Genomic DNA, 16,144 nt, shown 5'->3' with positions numbered 1-16,144 from the left:
GAAAATGAGGGATCGAATTCTATCACATAAATGAATTCCTTCATATAGGTAACTAAAAATTGGAAAATTAAAAGAAAATAATAAAGGTACATTTATATATAGGTCTACGTCATGAGTAGACGGCGGGCTTGGGATACTTTTACGGCGGCAGTAGGTTGTTGCACAACGGAGCTTAGACATGTGACGTGACTCTCTTGTAGGTACATTTTGTTAAACACGCAAAATGACCTGTCAGCCGTCCCGTTGCGCGCTATAGGAACCGAATCTAAGCCAGCAGAGTACTGTGTGCAGTCATAGTGAACAGTCTGTTGTCTGACGTTAGTGTCGAGGTTGTCTGTCACAGTGTTTACGTGTAGAGTAGAGCGTCTCGTTTAGGCACAGTGAAAACGTAAACAAAGTGCAGGTAACGTGTGGGGGAGGTCGAGCCGTACGATAAACATGAGGGATACACAAGGTTTTAGTTACAATTAACTATATTTATTAATATTAATTGACATTATATTTTCCAAAAAACACACAAAATAAAATAACACAAATTGCATAACTTTATCATATACACATTTTAACAAACAAGGAATTGTAATGTTGAAATAATTCAATATAACATTCATGAATTTCATTCTCTGTATGACTAACATAATATCACCGTCTTTTGTGCTGTACCTGAATAAATTGAACTTTGAGAAGGGAAATTATTATGTTTAGGAAATAGTGTTGTCACTTCAGGCCAATAGGCCTATACTGTAGTTTTGATAATTCGGCCACAGAAGACAATGATATTATGTTAGTCATACAGAGAATGAAATTTGTGACCGTAAAAAATGCTGCTTGAAAGCAACATCATATAAGTAGCAAATAGCAAAATTTGATTTGTTATATTGAATTATTTCAACATTACAATTGCTTGTTTGTTAAAATGTGTGTATGTTAAAGTTATGCAATTTGTGTTCTTTTGTTTTATGTGTTTTTGGAAAATATAATTTCAATTAATGGTCCGCCATGAATGTTGTAACTAAAACCTTGTGCATCCCTCGTGTTTATCGTACTGCTCGTCCTCTCCCACACGTTACTTGCACTTTCTTTACGTTTTCACTGTGCCTAAACGAGACGCTCTACTGTATTTGGTAACGTGTACAAGTGCAATGTCGAAACACCAGTCGTATTATTTGCATTCACCATTGACATCCTGTGATGTTGAACGGTCGTTCTCAAAATATAAAAACTGTTTGAGTGATCGCCGCAGGACGTTTCAGTTCGCAAATCTTCGAATGTATTTTGTTGTTCATTGTAATGCCGGCAACGAAACCGAAGAAGACGGAACCTTGCATGTATAAGGTATGTATTCATGTACTTTATTTTCAATCATAACCACTTAGTACCTTTGTTTATGTCCGCAGTGTGTCTCAGTACCTAGTGTGTAAAAGCTATAGTCAATGCTTGCGTACATTGCTAAAGTATCCCGGTTCCACCCTCTAGTCATGAGAATAACTACATGCCCGAAACCACTTTCCGGTATCGAAGGATGTAATGTGGTCAGTACCACGTTCCGTTCGCCTTTCACCTCAGAGAAATGGGTAGTAATTACTCAATTTTGCTGACGGCTGGATGGACCCCGAATCCTATCTGGAAGCCCCACCTGGGCTTGAATTCAAGCTCATTTAATAGTAGCTTGTTCTACCTACAGAGTTTTCTCGGCTCCAAGTCTAATACTCAGTAGTTCTACAGAATGAGCAGAACTTCACTGTACCGTAATGGGATGTCGGCTGGCGTGCTCGTGAAGTCGCTCTGTGCTTTGTGCGCTTGTTGTGTTGATGCATGCACCCCTCGAAACACTGAAACGAAGGCCCATCGAAATGTTTTTATTGCAAATTTTCACTTCATGTTCATAACAAGAAATTTTCGAAACCTTCATACCTTGACTGTTATTCAAACTTCTCGAAGTAACAAGTCAGGAATTCTTCATTAAGATACCTCTTTAAAAACAGTGCCTATTCAAGGGAAACTGAAGTACTCATAACATTTGGTCTGATCGAACTCCTGTTCTCTTTGATAAAAGACGTAAATTAAAATATAGTTGAGTTTTTTTGTAGCCTTGAGACATCATCATAGCTATAGACTGTAAGTTTACTTCAAAGACTGGATATTTCGACTCCATATAGGCTAGATATTGGTATACTACTAGTACTGCTGCTGCTGCTGCTACCACTAGGCCTACTACTTACTATTTACTATTGCTGCTATTAGTGATGGATTGATTGATTGTTTTTACGAGAGCTGAGTCCTTGTACTTAGGCTGTTTGTACGCCTATATGCGATGGCGGCTGTGGTGGCATTCGTGAATCCGAGACTGACAGACGGGCCATCCTTCTGTCTCTGCAAATAAAGTCCCATAATCTACTAAGGAGCCCAACCCCTGCGGTGGCTCAGTGGACAGACTTCCGTCCTGTCACGAGACGGCCCGGGTTCGAGTTTTCCATTGAAAAATCCGTAGTGACACTTGTGGCGGACAAGGTCGCAGTTGGAGTTTTTCTCGGTGTTCTCCCATTTTTCCGCATATTAAGCATTTACATAATTCCGTCATCATTTCATAGCATTCCTCTAACGCCGGCTGGTGACGCACGGAGAGGGCTGGCTTAGAGACTAGGGAAGGTTGCCTGCTCGAAACCTGGGGATAAGCAGAAAACCTTAACGTAGTCGGCCGGTGTAGGTTTGGAAATGCGCTTAGCTTGAGGGTTAGCTCAATAGATCGAAACAGGTCGCAGTAATGGACCATAGTGCTAACTTCCATTAATTCCATTCCATTCCATACTGACGAGCTCGAACTCAGAGCCCGGAGCTCCAACCCTTTAGAATCTAGATCAACATCAGAAACCCCTACTACCACCAGACATCACATCAGCCTATTCTTAACATTACAGACAATAGATGAAATTAGGATGAAATGTAGAGTGTTGGTGGAATAAAAAAGGAACACAGGAGTATCCTGAGAAAAACCCTCTGGAACGTCTGTTTTTTCACCACAAATTCCACCCGAGCCGCCTGTATGGAAAGCCAGCTCGCTAGCACTGTAGCCACAGATTAGTGATGGAATGCCACTCACAATAAGATGAGTAATTAGGCCCCTACTTTTTCCGAGGCCACATTTCATAGTCAGTCAGAGATACGAACAAAGGTGAGTTCTGGAATTATTACAATGGTGTGCGTGTTAAGAAGTCTACTTGTAACTTAGGCCTATACTTATTCAGAGGCACGTTTGAACACAATATCATGGTCCATGCTGTATTGAGACCAGATACGAAATGGCTTTCTTGCATCATTGGAATTTATACCTACAGTACATCCACCTGTTGAACCGACGCTACTGTCAGAAGTTCAAATAAAATTAAAAAAAAAAAAAACAAAAACAAAATAGAAACCTTCATCGAATTTGTATGACTATTGTTTGTATGGCGAATCTATATGAAATGGAATTTTTGGCGAAGGAATATATTATAATATGCTTCTTGCTTTCTCTCACCCTTTTCTATTGCAACCCCTCTTCAACTCTTTCTTTCCTTGTCCACAGTTGATTTACTTTCTTCTTCATAATTTTCAGTTTAAATAATAAGTAATTCTGTATAAGAAATTTCATCCGTTTTTCTTCCTCTCCTCTTTCCTCCTCCCAGGCTCATTTTCTTCTTCCTTCTTATTGCTTCACCTCTACTTCATGGCCTTGTTCTTTATCACGCATTATTATTTCCTTAATCTTGCCTATCCGCTCTGATTTCCTTCTTCATCGTTGTGATAACTACAGTTTTCTTTATGACTCGTTATATCTTATTCGTCCTTCCTCACTTCTCATTTAGGCCTAACTTTTAACTCTTAGGCTATTTTTATTTTATTTCGCATTCTTATAATTGTCGAGAATCAAGCGCCGAAAGTTACCCAGTATTTGCTCTTAATGGGTTGAGGAAAATCGCCGGAAAAAACTTCAGTAATTTGTCCTAAACAGGATTTGAACCCAGATCCGTTCGTTTCACGGTCAGACATGCTAACAATCATTCCACAGCGGTGGACCCATCTCTCTTGGTGGCGATATATCTTACCTCATAAATCTACCTGAGTAGTCTTGAATCTTGCAGAGAAGCAAGATCTTAGGGAGCTCCGATGTTTTTTATACAGATGTATGAATCGCAGAATCTAGGAACAATTTCTGGACTAACAGCAGGAACACACGCCATGGTGCACGATAGATTACACGCCGTACGAACACAAGTGGTCAAATGGATATGATATTGAAAGGGGCATTGGGGACAATGTTGGTGGAATGGCTAGGGAAAAACGGAAGAACCCTGAGTAAAATACTCAACAATCTTGCCTTTGTCCACTACAGTTACAAATCCGCTAACGCCGAGATTTGAACTGGCGTCCACGGTCGTCGTAGCCATCGCTCTGTCAACTGAGCTACCAAGTGCCTCCAACCGTCAGTTCCACCGTATGTCTGTTTAATGAAGGTTGAACTATACTCTATACCAGATGTCTTTGGAGCAGATATAAACAACGGAACGAAATGCAAGAGAGCGCGGTTCACACGATACTAAATGTTTGTGTATGAATTAAGTGACCGACTACGTTCATATACGTAACGAAAAGTGAAAATTAAAGTAATGTGTCTTTGAACATACCTTCTTGCATCAGTCACTAGTTATACTGCTGTCGTCTGCTCATACACCGCACAGATGCTACATGCAATAGAACTGTAGTAGTGGACGCGCCTCTGAATACCGTCTGTAACCAGGATATGCACGCGCTAGTGTCTACAACGCTCTCAGCTAAGTAATGACTCGCCAACCAATGGGAGCCCAGCGATAACATGAGATGCATCGAGACCCTTGTTATGGTCTGCTCCAAAGACATCTGGTATAGAGTGTAAGTTTGAAGGGTATTATACTCTAGTAAATAGGCTAGAGGTTATTCAGCGTAAACAGTAAAATTACTTACTCTGCTAGCCACCGGCGTGGCTCAGTCGGTTAAGGCGCTTGCCTGCCGGTCTGAAGTTGCGTTCGGGCGCGGGTTCGATCTCCGCTTGGGCTGATTACCTAGTTAGGTTTTTTCCGAGGTTTTCCCCAACTGTAATGTGAATACAAGGTAATCTCTGGCGAATCCTCGGCCTCATCTCGCCAAATATCATCTCGCTATCACCAATCTCATCGACGCTAAATAACCTAGTAGTTGATACAGCGTCGTTAAATAACCAACTAAAAATAATTACTTACTCTGCTAAATATTTCTCCCAGAGCGTCTTGTGGAAACCTGCTAATTTATTGTCAAATGCCCTGCCGCTGTTGCACAAGCAATGGGAATCGTATTATACATTTCTCACCTGTTCTAGGCCCGACACATAGGCCCAAAGAGAATTTGCCCCGATGCGGCAGAGAACTGTAAAGAGGTGTCACAACCGGAGTGGGGGCGAGAAACAAAACGCAGCCACTTGTCAACATATACTACACCGTCCGCATGTCACTGCAGTCCATTTGACCCAGCCTTCCCCCGTTATCTCCCGCACCGCATTACTTACGGCTCTCTTTCGCAGTCCTACGCTCTTTTTTTCTTTCCTCCCCTCCTGGTATTGATCCTCTGCGGTCATCGGACGAGCTAATTAAATGGCAATTGCCGGGTTCCTCTAATTTCCTTCCACGTAGCTACAGAGCAAGGCTCTCCCTCGTGCCGGCAGTTTGCCTCTCACTCAGGGCCGCGCAGACTTGCTTCATTGTTCTAAGTGCCTCCGATCAGGTTCCAGTTTAATCTAGCAGTCTCAGTCTTTCACGTACAATTCCATACCTTGTACCCTGTTTAAAAAAGCGTAGGCCTATGTACGCATGCATGCATACATACATACATACATACATACATACATACATACATACATACATACATACATACATACATACATACATACATACTATGTAACTTACAGGCCTATGTATGTATGTACTTCCTCGAGTGTGGGTGAGGGGTACGTACGGAGTTTAGGATGTCCCAAAAATCGAAAAGTTTGAAACGCTTATTGTACGGAATCTATAAGAGCTATGTTAAACATTTATATACAGTATAATTGGATAGATAACGTATGTCGCTTCTTAACAATATGAGCTGCTCTCGTGGGCTCGTCTAAAGAAACGAAGAATCATACACGCTCTTTCACTTCTTTACAAAATTTTGCATAACTCTTCTCCAAATTACTTGTCTTCACGCTTTCAGTTCCTAACTACTTCACGAAATCAGCATCAATCTCTCCTTTCTATTCCTCGTCGCAGAACTTCCCTATACTCATTCTCCTATACTGTATCAATGCCTCGCCTCTGGAATTCGTTACCTAGTGACGTCAGGGAATTCCGGATACTGTCACAGTTTAAAAGTAAATTAGAAAAGTAATTATGTTTTATCTCACGAAATCCGTTTCTGACAAGTTGCTAGATTTATGCCGAAGTTTTTATCTTTAGTATTTTGGCAATAATTTCCTTTTGTTAGATTAATCCTTTCTCTTGTCTTTGTGCCAGGATACTAGAACAGCTAATGATGCTGAGTGACGCTGTTATTTTGTGTCTGTATTTGTTGTATATCTTTTCACTTTTTATGTGTTCCTTTTTTTTTTTTTTTTGCATCATTTAATATGTTAGACTAATTTTTATTATTTTCAATTTGTATGTTCAGTTGTTTTCTTATGTCATATTCATTCTGTCACTCGCTATTACTGTAGATTAATTGCATTGATGTATAATTTTTCTAGTAGTTGTAGGGCTATTGTTTTCTGGTGGTGTGGAAGAGAAGGCCTGATGGCCTTAACTCCACCAGAATAAATAAATAAATAAATAAATAAATAAATAAATAAGTGAGTGAGTGAGTGAGTGAGTGAGTGAGTGAGTGAGTGAGTGAGTGAGTGAGTGAGTGAGTGAGTGAGTGAGTGAGTGAGTGAGTGAGTGAGTGAGTGAGTGAGTGAGTAAATAAATAAATAAACCGGTTGGATCAGATGTGTGAGGGTTGAAGCTGAGCGCAGCGATCTCGGTTTAGCGTCACAGTATGGATCAGAGCCAATATTGCATCAGTGTAACTTGAGATACGGAAATGACAAGTAGGCCTACGTCTTTCTCTGTAGCTTAAAAACAGTGCTATCAGTGGATAAAACTATAATTTATCTGCGAGTTAAATTACGTGTGTTCAGACACCTAGTTTGTGAAAGTAGTGGTGAAAATTTCAAACATGCCCAAGAAATCCGGAGCAAAATACCATAGCGACCGGCGAAATGCACTAAGAGGAGTGACCGAGGTATTAGGATTCTGAAAAGACCAAATGTATCCGAAGCCGAACGGAAGAGGGAGTACAGAACACAGTTGAAGACTGCGCACGAGAGTGGAAATTAGCTTCAGAGCGTAGCGGAAGCAGAGTTATGGTACTGATATAGGCCTACTTATAGGTGGTTTTGACACGAAGTGGTATTCAGATGTTTCTGTGATTCATATTTTTGTGGTTATTTTGTTTTTGTTGTTAGCAAAACTACAATAGGCCTAGTCATAGTTGTTTTTTCTATGTAGCCCCAGACGTATTTCTAGGCTTACGTTTAAAAACTTGCAGCATAGCATATAGCTTAGCCTGTGCTCCGGAAATATTTCGTTTCCTATCTTTCTGTGTAATATATCCTGTCGCTGTTTTGTTTGTTATTTTGTTTTGCGTACTTACTCTTCTTTTCCTCTTTCTTTCTCATCATATTGTATTTTGCAGTGTCGAGAATTTCATGACCTGAAATGAGGACACACATGGCTAACGAGAAAGACTGGCTTCGGCACGAATCGAAGTCACGTGGTATCTTGGTCTAGTCATCGCCATCTTGACAATCGCCTAATATAAATACATGTTCAAAGTTCTAAAAAACAAAGGAATTGCTACATTAAATTCATGTTAAACGCTCATTTCTATATAAACTTGTTCAATGTTCGCCATGTTATGACTAAGAATGTGACGTCGCGCCGTAACCTGTCTTTCTCGTTAGCCACGGGATACATCATATGGTGATAGGCTACTCTCGTGAAACGAGAGATCGCACAGTCGAGGTTTCCATAATGCTAAAACTGTGCCTAAACCTCCCAGTATACCGGGCAGAAACATTATGTTTAATTCCGAATGAAATTAATTACATAGACACAAAAATCTTATATACTCGTATAAAAATTGAAATTAATTTTGATGTGTTTTTGTAGGATCCGAGAGGGCAATATATGCACCAATACTGAAAATTTAGACCAGTGCACTCGCACTCGGTTTGATAATGCGATGATGAGCTTGTTGAAATAGCATGAGATCGTCATCACAGACCGCAACCAGAACATCAGCGAGACCCTTGCTCGCGATTCAACTCATTGGAGGTGGCCTGAGAGACGCAATGTTGAAACCCACGGAAAACCACCATGAGGACTGTTGCTGCGGGTATTGAAAATGGATTGCCGAACTAAAGCAGCTCTGCTGTTGCACATTATCATGGCATTAGTTACGTAAATCACATTTAGAGATGATTTGATATTCAAAACAAGGCCCAGACAAAGCTGAGGTAGACCACGAATTCTTACAAATAGGAACCGCAGTTCCGTGCAGGGCGAATTCAACATAGCAGCTGTAAAGCACATTTTCTACGAACATTTCAGCTTTTCGTGTCATTATTTTTCATTTATTTCTATTTTTTTTTTTTTTGTATTTTTCATTTATATCTAGGCTATGTCTGTGTCTTTTATTTAGGTAGTATCTATTTGTCCGTTTTTTTTTTCTTTTTTCATTTTTATTTACACTTGTTCTTGCATTTGTGTCTGTTTTATTTGTTTTTTCATGTTATCTCCAATTTTATGTTCTAAGCAAATATTTGTACTGTCCACTGTAACTCGACATTTGGTAAAAATTGGACTTACGGAGTTTTAGAATTAAGCCGACGATATAGACTACAACATAATTATTATCATAAGAAATACAGGTCACAACAAGTAAAGAGTTTTACAACAATAGACAATGATTGCAATTATAGAAATGGATTCCCTGTCGTCCTCCGTCCTGGTGTGTACAATCACTTCCGTTTCCTTACACGTCTAACAAGGAATCTTCTCCTGTGATCACGTACTGACCTCCAACATCCCCTCCCCTTAAGCCGACAATTACATGTTTCTCTGTCACTAAGGATGTCAATACAGAGAAAGTTTCCCTTTCCACTACCGGATCGACAGTTTGTTCTGTATCCGATAACTTCATAATCCCAATACCGCAAACAGCCTCAAGCTTCCTTTGGTCTGTAATGGGGATCGCTTATAACCGTACATACTCTTTGTCGTGGCGAACATTCAGAGACTTGTAATGTTCTGGCAGAACAGAAACAAAGAAAAATTCGATATTTGTTTTCAATAACTTAATATTAAGCTATAAGTATTATGTAGGCCTATAACAAACAGAATGAATTATATGACATTAGAAAAACACTTTTTAGTACATGCAAGTATTCATTATTGAATCTCCTAAACAAATAATTACTAGGACAAAGATGAAGTATACCAAAAGGATTTTTAGCAATTCACTTCTGAAGTCCACACCTGTGGAGTAGCGGTCAGCGCGTCTAGCCGCGAAACCAGGTGGCCCGGGTTCGAATCCCGGTCGGGGCAAGTTACCTGGTTGAGGTTTTTTCCGGGGTTTTCCCTCAACCCAATACGAGCAAATGCTGGGTAACTTTCGGTGCTGGACCCCGGACTCATTTCACCGGCATTATCACCTTCATTTCATTCAGACGCTACATAACCTAGATGTTGATACAGCGTCGTAAAATAACCCAATTCACGTCTGAATCATGACTGAATGTTTTATATTCTAAAAGAATTAAAAATATGAATAGGCCTATTTCCATAATTAATACAAAAAGACATATGGCGAAAAGATGAATGACAATCAAAGAAACAACTTGTAATAAGCTGTGTTTACTCCCTTCCACGACAATATTTATGATATTATTTCAGAATTATTGCACTTTTCTCCTTTTGAATTATTCATTCATTTAGTGTTCTGCCCAAGGGCAAGTCTTTCATGCAAACCTAGCTTTCTCCAATTTTCCTATTTTCTGCCTTCCTCTTTGTCTCCTCATATGATCCATACACTGTAGGCCTATCTTAATTTCGTCTATCATCTGATATCTTTTTCTGCTCCGAACTCTTCTCCCGTTCACCGTTCCTTCCAGTGCATCCTTCAGTAGGCAGTTTCTTCTCAGCCAGTGACCCAACCAATTCCTTTTCCTCTTTCAGATGAGTTTCAGCATCATTCTTTCTTCACCCACTCTTTCCAACACAGCTTCATTTCTTATTCTGTCTATCCACTTCACACGTTTCATTCTTCTCCATATCTACATTTCAAATACTTCTATTCGCTTTTCTTCACTTCGTCGTAATGTCTATGTTTTTGACCCATACAATGCCACATCCCATACAAAGCACTTCACTTGCCTCTTCATTAGATCTTTTTCAGAGATCCGCAGAAGATGCTCTTTTTTTTATTCAAAGCTTCCTTGACCATTGCTATCCTCCTTTTGACTCCTGGCAGCAGCTCATGTTGCTGCTTATAGTACATCCCAAGTATTTGAAACTGTTCACTTGCATTACTGCGTATTGCCTAGTACATCCCAAGTATATGAAGCTGTTCACTTGCTCTATTGCCTGATTTAAAATTGTCAAGTTTATCTTCTGTATTTTTCTTCCTATGATCATGCTCTTCGTCTTATTTGCATTTAAGGGATTGTCAATCCCTTTTCTCTTCATGAGCGTCTTTCGTGAAGATCCCAAGCATTGTAGGAATCAATTACGCATGGAAAACAAAAGGTCATTATCCATCCCTTCTAGAGTGAAAAACGCCGATGTTTCCTATGACGACAAGAAGAATGATCTGTAGCCTACTCTTTTTCTAACAGGGACCCATTTTACTTATACTCTTTTGATAACAGGGACCCACTTTGACATGACTTTGACAGACGGGACCCAATTTACCAAACCCACAGAGGATAGCGGGAAGTTAAAGGTCTCACGTTTCCAAAGAATCGGCATTATTAGCAGTAGCATGATCTATACTCTTTTTCTGACCCATTTTACCTATACTCTTGTTATAACAGGAATCCACTTTGACATGATTTTGACAAATGGGACCCAATTTACCAAACCCACACATGATAGCGGGAGGTTATAGCTCTCACGTTTTCAAAGTATCGGCTTATTAGCAGTAGAGGTGTCAGTTTAACGTGCTTACCTCCTTTACCTTCTAGGAAAAACCCTTGTAGGCTTATTCATTGCTATTAGAAGCTGAGTGAACTTCAGGAACATAGTGCGGTCGGATGGATTAGTTCAATAAAGAAAATCCATTAGACCCCTTACCCATTGAGATTCGAAGTCGTGACCTTCCGATTTGCAGCCTACAAATCTGAAAGTCGTAAGTAGATGTCTAGGAAGGTTTCTCAAATCGAGTGAATTATAATACATTAATTACAATTTGGAAACAACCCAGAAATATTTCCTGCTCCTTACAAATTAGGCTATGTTGGTTATGACGGCAATAATAATAATAATAATAATAATAATAATAATAATAATAATAATAATAATAATAATAATACTAATACTTACTTACAAATGGCTTTTAAGGAACCCGGAGGTTCATTGCCACTTTCACATAAGTCCGCCATCGATCCTTATCCTGAGCAAGATTAATTCAGTGTCTACCATCATATCCCACCTCCCTCAAACTCATTGTAATATTATCCTCCCATCTACATCTCGGTCTCCCTAAGTTCTTTTTCCTACGGCCTCCGTACTAACACGCTATATGCATTTCTGGATTCGCTCATAGGCCTATGTGCTAGATGCCCTGCCCATCTCAAACGTGTGGATTTAATATTCCTAATTATGTCAGCTGAAGAATACAATGCGTGCAGTTCTACGTTGTGTAACTTTCTTCATTCTCCTGTAACTTCATCCCTCTTAGCTCCAAATATTTTCTTAAGCATCTTATTCTCGAAAACCCTTAGCCTCTGTTTTTCTCTCAAAGTGAGAATCCATGTTTCACAATCATACAGAACAACCGGTAATATAACTGTTTTATAAATTCTAACATTCAGATTTTTTGATGGCAACAACAACAACAACAACAACAATAATAATAATAATAATAATAATAATAATAATAATAATAATAATAATAATAATAATGACATATATTCTAGCACGTATGTGAAACATAACATGAGACTTGAAACCACAAAACGAGAAAATACACTAGATAAAAAAAAAAACTTGATAAAATGTAGCGTGCGTGCAATAATTCAGGAGCAACCTTGAAAACGCATAAAATACGCATACTTATAACTTATAGTCGTAGATTCTAACCATACTCAGGGCGAGATAATTTTAAATTTATCACTGATATATCTAACTCTATGCTAGTTGAGGTAGGCCTATCTGTATAATGTTCACAACGTTTCACGCTACTTCTGCTGTATGAAAGGATAAGAAAGAAAAGCATTACGAGCCAAAGAATGACAACCATAAAATACGTAAGAATAAAGTTTTCATATCTCCGAGGCGTTTTATTGCTGAATATAGCCTATTAGTACAGATTTTTAACTAGTAGGCCTACTACCCAACATTCACAAGTAGATTATCATTATGTGGTTAGAATACAGTTAAGTCCGCTGCTTAGACAACATAAAAAAGCATAATTCTGGAGACAGTATCGTATCAGTATGTAATTACTTAATTCCGATCCAGTTGTATGTTCAACTACATAAGCAAGTTTTAATCCTGGTTGAGTGTAAGAGAAGGCCATACGGCCTTAACTCTGCCAGGTTAAATAAAGCCATTACTATTATTATTATTATTATTATTATTATTATTATTATTATTATTCGGCTCCTGTTGACGTTACACTGCAGGACGGGCCCATCCCTTATGAACTGCAGCTCAAGTAGGCTAATTGCATACCTCTACCTGCCGCACTATGCGTTCATCTTCAGTCTTTTACTTATACCTGTACTACTATTAAAGTCTATGGAGATAATTTTCTCCGAGTAATCTACAACCGTCAACGTGCCATTACGGTACCTGCCTTTCAATAGGCTAAACGAGGAGGAAATCCGTGTCGCGGCAGGCGGGAGAGCCAGTAACCGGTAAAACAGAAAGAAATGCCACATTTTAAAATCATATATGATAATAAAACGGGACTGTGTAAAGCGAAAGAGCTGCGAGAAAATCCATTGCAATCTTGATTTCTTCTGCGACGAACTTCATGTGCGCCGAAATGAGAATTGAAGCAGGACCCGCTTGCATTATCTCATGCGTTAGCCCTGAGCCACCAGGCGGTTATAATGTGATAACTAGAGACCAGATTTTAAAAGGAATCCCTTTTTTTATTTCAACACGAAACATAAAATAATTAATTACGATGTTCAAAACTATCTTCCACTGACCAAATCATGTGGTTTTGACTTCCCCCTTTCCTCCCCCCCCCCCTTTAGTCCATATTCCCCTTTTTTAAAAACATTTCTTATTTTGGTCCTTTTTTGGCAGAATATCGCAAACATTTAGATAATTTTCCTATATTTTTTTCCGATAGACCTATAACTTCCTGAGCAAGCGAAAATAAATATCGTTCTCCTTCTGATTCCAGACATTGAAAAACTAATAAAGTGTGCTGATTTAGAGTTCAGGATAAAAAGAAAATTTTCACCTCTGGTTTCAGTTGATGTTGAGCGGTCAATTTCTGTTTATAAAGACATTCTGTATTCAAAGAGGCAGAATCATATTGACACATATTGAAATGTTGAATGTGATTAAATACAACACTTTCCTTATGTTGTGAAGCGATAAATATAAGCTTGTGTGTGCTATGTGTATCCATGACTGTACTGAAGTGTGTTTTTCAATTAAAATAGCGCCCTTTTAAGGGAGTAATATAGTCCTTTTAGAAGTCCTTTTTTGACTATACCAAATACAACACTTTCCTTACGTTGTGAAGAGATAAATGTAAGATTGTGTGTGCCATGTATATCCATGAATGTGCTGAAGTGTGTTTTGGGGAGTAATATAGTTCTCTTTCAAGTCCTTTTTTTTTTTTTTTTTTTTTTTTTTTTTTTTTTTTTTTTGCTGTAACTTTTCCTTTTTTGTCCTTTTTTGATGAAAAATTTTCCCTTTAAAATCCGGTCTCTAGTGATAACATACAAAACATAGCCCTTTCATTCTTGCGTGGCGCATGATGTCACACTTTAAGATACACTAAGATATTTAAAGATACTTAAGCTGCTTAATGTGCTAGTATCTAGTATAGCATTTGACAACGCTTTAAACTGTAGAAGTTATTCAACTCCGAAATTCAAAATGGGCGAGGAATGGCCAACAAATTTTGTTTGAAACCCTTTATCAAGGACAGCGTTCTTTTACGTTCCGTTAATGTACGGCACTGGACTTCCAGCTGTATTTCCCTACCACAACATTTTCAGCCTGTAAAATTCATGATCCTCGGTCGTGATTGAAGCCGCAAACCTCGGAACCAGTGGTTAGCATGGTAACCAGTAGACCACCGAGGACGACCTTCTGCTGTTATTCCTATTCGAATTTCCAAGAATTATAGTCGCGAATATTATTTAATCACATCTAGACTGAAGAAGTAACTTAAGTCTTACATGCGTTACGAGAGCTCATCTACAATTTTCACCCGCTTAATTTTCTCTCTGATGTCGGTGCTGTGACTTCAGTTTCGCAATTCTCCTTTGAGCATCTCTTGAGAGACCTACAGCTTGCGAGCCACTCGATCAAGAAGGTGTGTTTGGGTGGATGTAGAGAGAACGCGTTCAGAAATCGGGCGGCCATTTGATTCAATTCCCAAGAGGGGGTTGGCCCCGTAACGTTCAGCTGACCAACATCATCGTCAGCCGCTGGAAGCGGAAGCTTCACGGATCCCCAGGGACGCGGCCCTTCCTAACCCACGCTACTTGAGGAGCTTCGCAGGGGAATTGAGTCGGTGCGGCGTTCTTTATTAAATGATGAATTGTGAATCAAACAGTACTTATTCATCCACAGTTTGATGGGTGTCGTGGTTCAAATGCTCAGTTCCTATTTCTTATTCGGTAATTTTACTGCTTTCCTACGCATATCCGTATAATATATAATATAATATAATATAATATAATATAATATAATATAATATAATATAATATAATATGTAAAAAAACGTAAAATTGAAAACTTAGACATATTGTAGAAGTACCGTAACAGAATGAAGCCCCAGAAATACAGACAATTGTTGTTAATGATATCGTGCATACGTGTGCATTGAAGGTTTTATGTAAAATACAAGAGAATAAAGTCATTGGCATAATATTCAACTTTACTCATCTACATTTCTTTATAAAGTAAAATATTTTTTTAATATTTTCTGGTGTGCGCAATTCTCCTTTGAGCATCTCTTGAGAGACCTACAGCTTGTGAGCCACTCGATCAAGAAAGTGTATTTATATTTAATTTCCTATGTTAGCCCTATATGAAGAATTTCCTACTGAGAAATTTGTTCAGTGACTATGTAACAGAATGGAAATACCTAAAAGAACTGGAAGGTGTTTGTAAGAGAAAATCAGTCCTGAATACAAAGGCAGTTACCACACTGCCGATTCATTTTGTGTTATTTTTTTAACATTTCACCGAATAATTAAAAATTGTGAATTTATTCGTAATTACTGGAGCTTTATTTTAAATTACTACATGATCATACACAGATACCAATTATTTTAATGAATAAAAATGAATTAGAGCTTTGCTGTAACCCAGGATTAGTAATGGGCGAATAACTACGTGAAAACACTCAGAGAGGAAGTGATGATTGAGCGATTCCTCTGAACTCAGTGAGCACATTTTTACAATGTGCGTATGGTGGTAATGTTACACAAGAATTACGGAGTGGAACATTGTTGGGGTGAAGTAGGCCTACTGTAGGTATAGGGTAAAGCTTGAAGTAACACATGGAAACGAAGAGGTACGGGAAGAACAGAAAGAAAATATGAAGGAAGAGGAAGAAAGCAAGAAGAAAGGACGAGGAAGGAGAAGTAGGAATGAAG

At 38.8% G+C, this 16,144-nt stretch overlaps 1 protein-coding gene across 5 annotated transcripts in view; it reads left to right on the top strand.

Annotated features, from left to right (window-relative positions):
- The window catches only part of LOC138709175 (zinc finger protein basonuclin-2-like), an 893,892-nt gene that overhangs the window by 296,735 nt on the left and 581,013 nt on the right, over positions 1-16,144 (top strand). The window lies entirely within an intron of this gene.

The sequence above is a fragment of the Periplaneta americana genome, chromosome 11 (genome assembly GCF_040183065.1).
Source record: "Periplaneta americana isolate PAMFEO1 chromosome 11, P.americana_PAMFEO1_priV1, whole genome shotgun sequence".
In the NCBI taxonomy this organism is placed as follows: domain Eukaryota; kingdom Metazoa; phylum Arthropoda; class Insecta; order Blattodea; family Blattidae; genus Periplaneta; species Periplaneta americana.
This window is presented reverse-complemented; position numbering and strand designations above follow the sequence as displayed.